A 13,767-nucleotide genomic window follows, 5' to 3' on the forward strand; every position below is an offset into this window, starting at 1 on the left:
GTGGGCAAGAGATTTGACCCTAGAGGGGCTCCCAAGTGCCCAAGATGAGGTTCCCAGTTAGTTCCTTGGGCAGCTGAGGATTGGGAACCTGAAATGACCCTATCCTAGAGCAATATTGACGAATATCTTGCATATCATCATAGAACCTTCATCTGGTGATGGATAGAGATAGAGACAGAGACCCACACATGAGCACTGGACTGAACTCCCAAGGTCCCAATGAGGAGCAGAAGGAGGGAGAACATGAGCAAAGAAGTCGGGACCACGAGGCGTGCACCCACCCACTGAGACAGTGGAGCTGATCTACTGGGAGCTCACCAAGGCCAGCTGGACTGTGACCCCAAAAGCATGGGATAAAACCGGACTCTCTGAACATGGCGAACAATGAGGGCTGATGAGACGCCAAGGACAATGGCAGGGGGTTTTGATCCTACTTAATGTGCTGGCTTTGTGGAAGCCTAGCCAGTTTGGATGTTCACCTTCCTAGATATGGACGGAGGGGGGAGGACCTAGGACTTACCACAGGGCAGGGAACCCGGACTGCTCTGTGGACTGGAGAGGGAGGGGGAGAGGAGTGGGGGGAGGGGGAGAAGGGTGGGAGGAGGGGGAGGGAAATGGGAGGCTGGGAGGAGGTGGAAACTTGTTTTTTGTTTATGTTTTTTTTCCTTCTTTTCTTAATAAAAAAAAAGATGACTCTGAACTACAAATGTAATGTTACTAAAATATTAAAATGGAAAGGAATTTGAATTCCTTTCACTAATGCTATATTTAATTTAAAATCATCTCTTTATCCTTTGGGTTTTGTTTTGGTTGATTTTTTTCCCTTTGTTTGGGTATTTGCTTGTTTATTTATTTTTTTGTTTGGTAAGGCTTGTTCTGGACTTCTCTGTATGGTCCTGACCAGGTCTCCAGTTCATAATTTTCGTGCTTCAGCCTTCTTCTGAGTGCTGGGATTACAGGCATACATCCCCCCACAAATGTTTCTTGTCCAAAGACATACCACACATATTGAAGAATCATAAGTTGTTAAAGCAATTCATCAATGAACCATACAGAAGACAAAAGCACATTGTTAGAAACATCATGAATGGAAGAGAAATCATAGAGAACAGAATATTTCAAATTCCTTAGAATACACCAAAAAGATAGAAAGCCCACAACATATTCTCAGTAAAACCACATCTGAAACAATGACTGCTATTAAAAGAAATTTAAGAAAGACTTTGGCTTTTGTGTCAAGAAATAATTTTTAGAAAATATATTCCCAAGGCTTTATTTCACCATTATTTTCAATGTCTGTGGTATTCATCCAAAAATGCTCTTTAAATACCATAAGATGATACAGAGGCAGCATACTGGACCATTCTCTTTCTTTCTCTGGCTATGGTGATGCTGGAAGAGACATCTGACTAATTAGAGACAGCCTAGCTCTCAGTAAAGGCATGGAAAAGATTGTGTCAAATTTCTTTCGTGCTCTGGTTCTCTTGCTTAACCTTGGAATGTCCAGCTTTGTGTGGATTCCTATGGGCTTCAGAAGAGCCAGAGACTGTCAGCCAGGGGCTTCCATGTTGATACTGACAGGAATGTGCATCTGCTTGAATCAGGCCTTGTAACCCAAAAGTTCAGGGCAGATGTAGCACCAGACCAAGCTGCAAGACCAGGAGATCAGCGCTGGTTCATAAAGTCTTCTGTTTCCAATAGCTTGCCCTTTGAAGCAGTCATTTATCAGTTTCTTTCCTACAAGATCAAGAATCAGTTTACTGCTCAGTCTGAATGTTAAGTCCTGGTCAGTACAATAATCTGCCCTTCTGAGTACCTGCCCTAGTATAGAAATCCCTACCTCTTTCCCAGGCTTCGTTTAAAGACTTTCATTTTTCAGGCTCTCATCATCTGCTCCAGTTTCTGAGCTGGAAACTAATGTGGAGAAAGGACAGGTCAGGCTGGCAGTGGGCTACATGTCAGTGGTATAAGTTGTGAAAACAACTACTTTAATGTCTGAGGTTGAAATTACAGATTTTTTATTTTTCTGTTATCCATATAGTTACAGCATACAGTCTGTTATGTCGCCAAGGCCATCCAATAGCATTGTCTGGGGAGGGAACCATTGTCTAGTTAGGCATTCAATTTGTGCATTATGGAAGCCCAACCTCTTCTGGGTTCCAAGAGGGAAAGAGACTAAAGTAATATTTAATGTTCTCACAGTTCTTTATTCAGTCAGGTGGTGGTGGCACACAACTTTAGTTCGAGCACTCTATTGGTGGACCTCTATGACTCCAAGGCTATCCCAGTCTACAAAGGGAGTTCCAGGAAAGCCAGGGCTGTAACACAGAGAACCCTTGTCTCAAACTCCCCAAACAAACAAATAATACCAACAACAAAAAGTTCTGACCATTGAGGAACATTACTGAGAACAACAGCAACAACAACAAAAAAGATTGGCATCAACCCAAATGTCAAGATAGGATAATTATTGATTAGAATATTCTGAAGAGCTTAAAATAATAGTAGCAAAGACCATGGAGCAATAAAAATCTCTATTATGAATACGATTAAAAATATTCTAAAATATTATTTAGTCATATTACATTAGGACAAACATGTATGCACACACAAACCTTTAAAATTCCTTCCAAAGTCTGTTCTCCAGTGTTTTATGTGCACCATGCTGTCACGGGCTGCTGTGTGCTGCCTGCACATTAATCTCTTCGGTAATTGCAATTATCTATATCCCAGCAAATGTCATGAGGTCTGCCTAAAGGTCTCTAATTCTTCTATCTCTCCATGTTCTCATAAATAATAACTGAGAGCTCCATGACAACAAGTGCATAAAAAGTTTTTAAATCTCCAAGAAGCCTTAAAACCTACAGATTCTTTCACTAACAAGGTGCTTCTGGTTCACAACAGTCCAGCTCCACGTGCCAGGTGATGCTGTGCAAAAGAACCAAGCGAGGAGAGAATCCTTGCTTGAGTGCTCTTGGGTCCTGTTTTGGTCGATGCATTTTTACCTGAAAAATGTTATCAGTTGTTTGGCTACTAACAAAGATTTTCTTTTGAGGAGCCTTTCCTGATGAGCCCACCCTTTTCCCGAAGGGGCCAGGTCTTTTCTCCAACATAGCTCTTTGTGTCCTACATGATTTTGCTGTGCTGTATGATGAAATTCCTCAAAAGTAGGTACTATGTTTTGTTCATCATTGCATGACCAGTAAGTGACCAGTGCTTCTCAGAGTGTCTGGCACTGTTAGGCAGTCAGTATACATGAAACACAAAATAAATTATTTTAATAAACAAAAACTTTCATGAGTAGCCTTGATCCACCTTCCAAAAGTTGAGGCAAGGCACAGACACTGATATGGTTGTCTAGTCTCAGGAGCAGGGATGTAACAAACCCTTACTACAGAGCTTAAAATGAAAATACTGCACTCTGGACATCTAAGCCAATGGCTCAGTGGCCTTTCCTTGAGTCTGTGGCAGCCCTTCAGGGAAGCATCCTTTCCCTGACACTGTGGAATGCTGTCTAACTACATGGCTTTCTAACTTGTCCTCGTGCTTATTCCGATATATCCTTCTCTGATACCCTTCCTAATCTGATTACCTGCTTGCCTTTTTCCTCTTCATTCTCTCTTGCTATGACCAAACCCTGTGCTCAGCAGATAGAAGGATCAAAGAATCCTCAAATTAAGTTGAAACTCAAGATGTCTATTCCTCAATCTAGGTGAGTTGCATTTCTGTTATGACCAATACCCACTCAGTTAACCAACTCAGCATCCAGTCATGCTGAAGTGCTGTCCTTCATCCTTTGGGGTGTGGGGTAGAAATAAACAAAGCTAGTATTTGCAAATGAATGGAATTATTCATCTCCTTATTTTCATGGATGATATTTTCGGGATTCACTGCCAAAGTCAATATGGGCTCAGTTCTGCAAATTTCTTGGGCTGTATAACTAGCTAAGAGGTTTGGATTTCCTCCTTTATGTATAATTTCCTGATCTCATGTGTAAGACATGTGTTCACTCATGTTTTCCTTGATGGGGGTGAAAAAGTCATCTGCCCCCCAGAAACAGATCAAATGCATGCAGGTTATTATTTTCGTCTGTTCCCTATCCTCCTTCTTTCCTTAATCCTGTTCTGTTCTGAAGTCTGTTAGGACTTTCTTGTGACTGGGGTGCATCAAAATTGTACTCCAATTGTCTAGCTTTCACTGCTTATTAATAACCAGAAATGTTAGTGGCTTTATTACCATTGGGAACTTATCATTATTGGTCACTTAGTGATTCTACTGATAGTCCCAGGCGTGATGGTTATGGCTTGACTCACCTAGGCATTGTTGTAGTTAGCAAGTGGCCAGTTGGGAACTGGTCTAGATCTCCAAAGTTTTGTATAGCTGACTATTAGTCTCCAGACTTTGTGCTGTCATGAGCAAGCTTGTGATAACCATTTGTGTTGTGAAGCAAAGCATAGTAGTAGACAGGTGAGAGAAAGCCACATAGACTGTCCAGTTACCTAGGGGTCCACATGCTGATGGGCAGAATCAATTTCTCTACCTTTCTATTCTGTTCTTGCCATGTTACTTATTTTGACCAACAGAATATGTCATATGTAATATACTGCAAATCCTTCTAGCTGATGTATTACTGTAAGGAAATAGGGCCATTTCCCTGTTCTACCACACCCAGCATGGTAACTCAGAATCAGTCTTGCTAAGAAGACTAATTAGGGGTCTGACAGCTTCATTTTATGTTTTGTTTTTTGATTCTTCTTTCCCAGAACATGACCTTTAGCAGAATTCCCTGATTCCAGATCAGCACCAAGTAATCTTCTAGTAGAGGGTTAACCAAGGCCTGATTTTATTAGTCTAGCATTGAAAAGTTACACATAGCAGTAAGGTAAGATCTGAAGAGAAACTGAAGCCTTTTGCATGACATGTAATTCCAAAGCCCCTGACTTCAAAATGAGGAGTAAAATATCTAACACCCATATAGGCTGGTGCCTGCACAACACAGGTGCAATCACATATACCAAACAAAGACTAGTGAGTTTGATTACGTGGGTGGGACTGTTGCCTCAGCCACGATAAAAGTGGGAACCTGGACAGTTAGGATATTCTCTGCTTACTGGGTGTGGGAGCAAAGGTCTGATGGATGCTTCTTCTCACCATACATACTGTATTTCCAGTTTCTTGGAAACACAAATACATCTTTTAAATCCAGATTTCTTTTCTCTAATTATAGAACCTGGTTGTTGGAAGAAGAGAAAGACAGACGAAATTGTTTCTATGACTCACCCAATATAACTAACCCAATATAACCAGATTTATATTTTTAAATGCCTATTTTAATCAAATACTTAGATATTCTAACATATGAAAACATGGAAATGCTAGATGAAGATAAATTACTATTTCAACGCTAGAAAATTCAGCTTGTTGCCTTAAATCAGGAAAATAATAATCAAATTATAAAACAAAAGGAAAAGAATTGAGAAATACATGTTTTTGCTTATTAAAGGAACTGAAACCTTTGAATTAAATGTTTTTCATCTACAGTTTTGATTTATAGTCAAATACTTAAAGGACACACACACACAGTATTAACTGCTTAGCTTCTGTCTAGCCCATAGAGACAAGACAGGTTCATATCTATGACGTTATATTCAGTTTCATCCCAGAAAGGAATTAAAGTGCTAGTTTTTAAACAACAGTAATAAGCAAGTAAATATTGGGGAGAAAGTAAAATTAAAAATAGAAGCCAGAAAACAAAGCCAGAATGAGGTCAACAGTGTTGAGCAGGCCAACACATTTTGTAAAAAGCAGCAATAATGTGTCTGGAGGCTTCCTAGACAACAGAGCACACTTCCTTCTTGTGGCTTTTACATAACTGTCAGAAGCTAAGGACCGAAAGAAGCATAATTCAATCCTGATGTGAACACCAAGTGTAAGTTTTCCCAGATGTGCCCCTAAAGAGCATCTCACACAATGTTCCAAGCAGCACCCCAAAGAGCAGGCACAGGAAAACACAAGACCCCAGTGTCTAATAGGACCAAAAGCACTGTGGGGTGTATAATGTGAGTGTGCTTTAAACATGGGACTTATTTATCATTTTTAACTAATCCCAAACCGAAGATTGGAGAGCAGTGGGCCGCTTAACCCTCAGGAAATCTCTGCAAACATGGATTCCCTCAAATAAGAAGCATGAGTACTACCAAATCCCTCAGACAGCCATTCTCTGAAGGCCTTTTCTTTTATTTTCCAATATTGCTAGGCAAGGTCAGGCGATCTTCCTTCTAGTGTGTGTCACTGCATAACACAACAGAAGACTGCCTCTGGACTATTTCAATCCCCCTTCTTAAACGACAGTTTGCTCTCTCTAAAATAAAGCTCCAAGTACACAAATGGCTCAACAAAACTCTTAGAGCAAACCCAGCTTCCTAATATTGGTGTATGTTTCAGGCCCCCATCTCCAAGTTCAGTTTCACTCAAAGAGTTCATTCCACTTGGTTCCCAGTTCAGCTTCTTGAACAAACTTTTTTGAGGTTCCCCAAGAAGCTTATCTGTCTTGCTCCTCGCAATTTTATAAGTGCTTTTTTCCTCTGTCAGAAACAATCAACCCCTTGACCCCTTCCTTGACTGGAATGCTCCTTTCCCAGCTCAATACAAAAGGTGTTTCCCCAACAAGGACATCTTTCCCTGTTGGTCTCCCTCTCTAGACTGTAAACGCTGCCCACAGAGCTTCTCTGTTTGTTTTTTGCTCATTTAAATCCCACTCAGCACAATGCGAGAGGTTTTTAATAGATATCACATTATTAATTGATTAATTAGTCAACATTAGTTACCACAGAAAAACCTTTGGAACTATATAGTCTATGTTACTCCTTAAGTGAAGGTCAATTTGTTCCTTTTAAATGAAAACAAATATAAAGAAATTTTTGATAACTTAAGAACATTGACCAACTAGCTCCCTGAACTAAACTAAACAATACATACCATCTCTTCTATTTCCATGCATACATGACCAATATTTTCCTTATAAAACAAGCTGTAACCCATTCCTCAACATGGGCATATATTGAGGCACTGTTCTTTGTAGTCTGGAGTGAACTATAACAGCAATGGTTTTGGTCTTGGTGAGTGAGCTTATTAAGCACATAGCAAGTCAAGGTAAACAAACCAATAGTGATAGGTAGATATGAAGACGGACAGAGAAGCATCATCAAATTTGGGTGTTAAAGCATCCAGCAGCAGCTGTTTGGAAAGTTCCATTGAGGCAGTCAGCTGGAGTTTCTAATGCCGAGAGTCCCAGGCTGAAGATGGTATCCCTTCAGGTGAGACTTTCATGTAAAAAGACAAATGGCAACAGACAGAGATAAACTATCAAATCAGGCACTCACAGCATCTGGAAGAAACCATCTGGGAAAATGAAGCAGTCAGCCAAAGCTCCCAACTGAGCGTTCCATCTCCCATCTCCGTAGACAAGTCTCCCGTGCAGGCCTTTTTATATCATTTGATAAACGATAGCAACCTCTGTTGGAAATGATTTGCATTCTGGTTATTGTTAAAGGACACAGCTTCCCCCCCCCCCCCTTGGCATGCTTTGCTGTTATCTTCCTTTCTTGTTGCAGAGATAAGGGGACAGTCTATATCCAGACAAGGGGCCTTGGAGAACACTTTGAGACCAGCAGCTTTAATTCCACAGATAACTTCTCAGTGAACTCAAGTGGCACATGGCAGTTTATCAATACAATGTGTACTATGGAGCCCCACATGTTATACTTTTAGACCATGATGGTCATTTAGTGTGGAAAAAGTGTAATCAGATGATGCTGAATGCAACATTTTCAAGAGATTCACAAAATATTCAACACTATAAAGTAATTTGAGTTTGAGAATCTTAACCCATCACTAAGAAGACTTGGGGACATAGAGCTTATCTGGACTCTGTCACTGACCACCCACTTGATTTGGAGAACTAGGATATGGTTCAATCTTTCCCCAGAGTTGGACAACACCCCAACTCCCCCTCCCCAGAGCCTGCTCTGCCTGATATCCGAGCAATAAATCCTGGGGATCTCTAAAAATTACCCCCAAACAACAGAGTTCTTGGCTCTCACTGCATTGCCATCCTGCCAATGTTGTCTTTTATGCATCCAAGTACACACTTTATCCAAGCTGGCTAGGTTGTTTCTGAACTCTAGGCTTGAACTCCATTCTATTTGCATTTTGCATTTCAATGACCTCTCCCAACCTCACCATCATTCTCCACCAGAAGGAATTCTTTCAAGTCATAAATGTAGCAAAACTTCCATTAAAAGATGTTTTGAGTCCTCTGGAGGCACTGGAATCCTCCCTCATTCTTTGAATTCCATAATGTTTGGTACCTCCTTTCATGATTTCTGCTTCACTCCATTGAAATAATTCTCTTGCATCTGTCTTCCCGACTGGAAATCAATAGCTATAAAGCAAGGTTTGGGTCTGGATTCCTCTTGATGTGTCTATTACCAAACGTTGCACTAAGAACAGAGTAAGTAGAGAAGGTAGTAAGGGTGAGGTGTGTAGGACAAGGAAAGAAGGAATGAAATCATTATATCCTTTGAATATTTTCAGGGCTTCGTAGTTTTCTGAAATTTTATTTATGTAATGGGAATAAAAATGCAACTTTCTTCCTGGAAACTATTATGGCATAGAATGAAATGAGCATGTAAAGCAATCGGCATGGTATCTGCATGCAGCAAGGACTCAGTGAATGCAGAACAGTGTGAAAGGAGGGCCTGATAGATGCAGGACAAAACTGGAGCCTTCTTGATGTGAAGGCTTCTCATGGCCACAGACGTCTAGAGACAGGGTGTACTGCTTTAAGAAGTAAAGTCGCCATCACAGGGTATTCTTAGCCTCCTTTGGAGAGTTACTGGGTTGTTCCTTAACCAGTAATTTATATTTTAAATGGTTACTAGATGTCAGTACTCATGATGCAGTTAATATTTCCATCAGGATAGGAATATTCTTGACTTTTAGAAGTGTATTTAAAATTTTCAAGATAATAATTTAATTACAACATTTCTCCCTTTCCTGCCTCCAGAGCATCCAATATACCCCTCTTCACTCTTCTTCAAATTAAGTCTCTTATTTTTAAGAAGTATTATTGCAGGCATATATGTATACATATAGATGTAGAGACACACAGACACACATGCATATGTATTTTCAAATATAAAATATTCTGTCCATATAATGCTACCTCTCTGTTTTGCAGGGGTGTTCCTTTGATGTTAGACAACCGAGTGATGTGCTCTTTTCCAGGGAAGACCACCTCTCTTATTCTCAGCTTTCTTCAGTTGTCTATGCTTCTTTGTGTAGAGTTGATGTCTCACGAGCTTTTCTCTGTCTACTTTGTCATGTTTATTAGTTTCATCCTTGCTCAGCAAACATTTGGGCAATTATATTGGTGAGAATTTTTGCATTGAAATAATATTCCAACATCTGTCTTTCTGACTGGAAATGTTGCACCTAAAACAGAGTAAGTAGTGAAGGTAGGAAGCGTGAGGTGGGTAGGACAAGGGAAGAAGACAGCCCAGATAATAAAGGTTCATTAAAACTATATACATTGAGTTACATGTATTCATTTTTTGGTAAATTGTTAATAGTATAATTCTGTGTGACTTCTTCAGATAATCTCATTGTCATTTGACCTTCCTCCTTTTCCTGTATTTAATTCCCTTCTCCTCTCTTGGGAGCCCCCCTTTTTTCCCTATCAGATCATGTGTATTCTACTATTCCCTTTTGTCCTCTTTACCATCTTCTGAATTTATCCCATAACCTCTATAGAAGGAGTACCCCCCTTTCCCATTTTACCTTTACCCTGATAATCCCCCTTTATTGTTCTTCAACCCCCTATCCTGGATATGATTCTGTTTTACTTTTCTGGCTTCTATAGTTAGTTACTCCAGGCTATGTACTCACATATGAAGATTTGGAGGTGGGAGCCTCCAATGAGAGAGACTTTTATCTTTCTGTGTCTTTGTTGCCTCTCAGATTATTACCTTTTCTAGTGCTCTCCATTTTCTTGCAGAGATTATGGTTTCATGTTTTCTTTACAGCTAAATTCCATTGTGTATTTGTGCCACACTTTTATTATCCATTTGTCTGATCAAGGACTGTCAGGTTGTTTCCTTTTCCTAGCTGTTGTGGATAGAGCAGCAATGAATGCGGCTGCTCAAATGTCTTTAGAGTAGAACATTGAGTCCTTTAGGCATAGCTGGATCATACAGTAGTTTTTTTTAAAAAAAAAAGAATTTTGAGAATACTCCACACTGGTTTCCATAGTGGCTGTGCCAGTTTGCAATCCCACCAAGAGGGAATGATGGTTTCCTTCTCCCACCCTGAACTCCAGCATTTGTTGTAGGTTGTTCCCTTGATCTCTGTCATTCTTACTGGAGCAAGAGGAGACATCAGAGTAGTTTTGTTTTACATTTTCATTATAGCTTTTAAGGATTTTAAAAATGTATGTTTTTATTCAGTGTACATGGATGTATGTGTGTCATGTAAGTGTCTGGTGTCTGAGGAGACCAGAAAATATCAGGCCTTCTGGAATTGGGCTCAGATGGTTTTAAGTGCAATTTAGAAGCTGGAAACCTAACTCAGGTCTTTCTCCAATAGCAACAAATGCTTTTAACAACCTAGACATCTCTCTAGCACCCACTCCTATATTCCCCACCCCCATTATGTTTTAAAATGTGGACAGTGAGCCAGTGAGACAGCTTAGCCAGCAAAGATGCCTGTAGTAAAGGCTGATGATCTGTCCTTGTTTCCTGACACTAACATGGTAGTAAGAAAATTAACTTTTGGAAGGTGTCCTCTGACTTGTACAGGCACTCACACTCATACACATATGCTTGCACAAGTCAATAAAAATGTAAAACTTTTTAAATGATAAAATATGGACCATAGTAGTTAACATTTTTTAAACTAAGTCTTTTTTGAAGCTGCATGAGTTGGATAGTGACATTAATCTTTTATACAAAACAATAAGACATTATTTTAAGTGCTGACATTTGCCAATGTGCACAGAGTGTTCTCAGGAGGAGGCTGTTCCAATTGCCTGGAGACCTTGTAGGGTACAGTTATGTTTTTACACTTTTCAGAGTTCAACCCGTATCTTTGCAGATCTGAAAATTTCAATTTCTTGGCACAGGGCTCAAACAAGTTCTTTGAAAAATAACTCAGAAAAACCAACTCAGACAGGTCATTGTGTCCCAATTAATGAGCTGATTTGCTAAAGTATTAATCTATAATGAAAACAGGGCATAGGGAGAATGAACAAGCTGAGACAACCAATACTATTTCTCCTACTGACAGATCTACCTAAATAGTCAAGGTATATTCAGAAATTTGCTTATTGAATCTAGAGCCAAAGAAAGCTGTGTGTTTTATAAATGCAATGGAGTCTATTCCACTGTGACCATTTCTAAAGCTATCAGCAAATGATCTGAACCCAGATCTTCCCATAGTTAATGCTTGCCAACTCTTTTTTAAATTTATACTTTCCTCCTCAACATAATAAGACCATCAATTACACCTTTAGGGTCTGATGTGGGATTCTCCTCTGTATGCTGTGAATACCATTGGTTAACAAAGAAACTAGCTTGGCCTGATAGGGTAGAATAGAGCTAGGTGGGGGGAACTAAACTGAATGCTGGGAGAAAGAAGGGTGGACTCAAGAAGAAGCCATGGAGCTGCCAGAGACAGATATGCCAGAACCTTGCCAGTAGGCCACGAGTCTCATGGTAAAATATAAAATACTGGAAATGGGTTAATACTAGATGCAAGAGCTAGCTAGCAATACACTTAAGTGATTGGCCAAGTAGTGATTTAAATAATATAGTTTCTGTGTGATTAGTCTGGGAGTCTGGGCAGCCAGTAAAACAAACAAGTGGCCTCCATACAACAAATTGGCACTCCAATGTGATATACTAAATCCACGCAAAACCTGAGGAAGTTTAAAAAGGAATCCTAGACACAAAAGAACAATTAAGCTTAATTTGGTAGCAGCATTTTCTTGGGTGGACTCTGCTAGAAGCAAGAAGAGGCATGGCTCCTTTAAGAGAGGTTTTTCTGATACAGTGGTAGCAGAAAAAAGTCATGCTGTTTTGAAACTGTGGCTTCCTGGGCTGTGCCGCCAATGTGATCTCTGGCTCTTTCAGGAGGCTGAGTATTTAAATGGAGGTTGTGCGCAGCATGCTGTAAGTTACTTGGTGGCAGCAAGGGTCAATTGGTTATCAGAGTTGAGGTGGTGACAACAACAGACTCAGAGGCAGTGAATGGACTTCCACCTAATTGGACGGGGTGGAGCAAGCGGGGAGAGCCGTATTTGCTCTAGCAATGTTGCAGCTTAGGTTTTTAAGAAGTTCTTAGCATTTTAATAAGCAGTCCTGGTCAAAAAATAATTATAAATACATGATAAAGACAAATTCAGATGGAAAAGACCTCTAAATGGGTCATGGTGTTGGATAAATGTATGTAGGCTTGGGAGAGAGAAGAAAAAGAATATAGACAGTTATGAAAAGAAGTAAATTGTTTTAAATAAGATAAAGTCTTTAAAGAGACAGAGTACAGAGAGTATAGACAGCCATAAATTAAAATAAAAAATACACCACATAAGGATGAAATATACACAGAGAGCCTGGATTGTGTATATTATTGTGTTTTCTTTTAATTTTTTGACTGTGAAGGAGCTAAGTAACCAACATATATACTTTAAATACTTTAAAGGTATCCTGTCTTCAAAATTTGAGCCTAAGGATCTGTTGCTTTGGAAAAGAGGTTCTTCTTTTGTTTCCACACAGGATGAGAACCTGTGGAATTTTTCCAGACTAATGTGGTTTGATGAACCAAGACCCTCTGAAAGGTTGTTGTAAACACGTCCCCAAAAATTACTTTGCCCAACAAACAGCAGGAAATAGTTTGGAGAAAACTACCCCAATTTCCCTAAAAAATTGTTTATAAATGTTTGTTTACATTTAAAGGGGGATATGCTATAGGGATTTGCATTGGTATGGATCCTGGTCTATTGATATAAATTTAACATCAATTTTGTTATACTGTGTATATGTATTTCTGTTCTTGATTAAGGTATTGTGTTTGTGTAGCTCATTAAAAATGTAATATATAATTAAGAAATATAGGTTAATATAGAGTCATCTATAATAGTCAAGCTTGTAGTCATATTAGTTAGATTTTCTAGATGTACAGAGAGGTATTTCAGATGGATAGAAATTGTTCAAATCTTTCAAAGACTACAGAATATGGCATTTAAAATGTTTTAATAATTTAGGGCTTATCATGACAATAAGACACATCTGCTCCTGGCAGCACCAACTACTTCAAAAGGAAGATGAACATTGAAGAGGCTTCTTATGGAGTTTGATAGTTATTTGGGCAAGAAACTGCTCTTGCCTGGATTGCTTGATGTTATGCTGTATGAAATGGACAAGCAGGACCCACAGAGAAATGACTGCTGAACTTGCCTAAAAGTGAGACCATCCTTCAGGGTTCCTGCTTCATGAAATGTCTGCTCGACATTCTGCAGGACACAGAAAAAAGTGACTAACAAATTTCCAATATAGGCAGAACTGTCTTTGAAATTTCCTGTGTTGTGGGAAAGTTTGCTGGATACTATGGGCCTGAAGGCTGAAGATAGATACCCTAATGATAGAGAAGAACTTTTAGGTACTCTCCAGGCAGCAAGGAGTGTCTGTCAATTATAGAGTTTTGGAAGTTGTT

The sequence above is a fragment of the Microtus oregoni genome, unplaced genomic scaffold, assembly GCF_018167655.1.
Source record: "Microtus oregoni isolate MIOR12 unplaced genomic scaffold, Mior012 000045F_ref0000178, whole genome shotgun sequence".
Taxonomy (NCBI): domain Eukaryota; kingdom Metazoa; phylum Chordata; class Mammalia; order Rodentia; family Cricetidae; genus Microtus; species Microtus oregoni.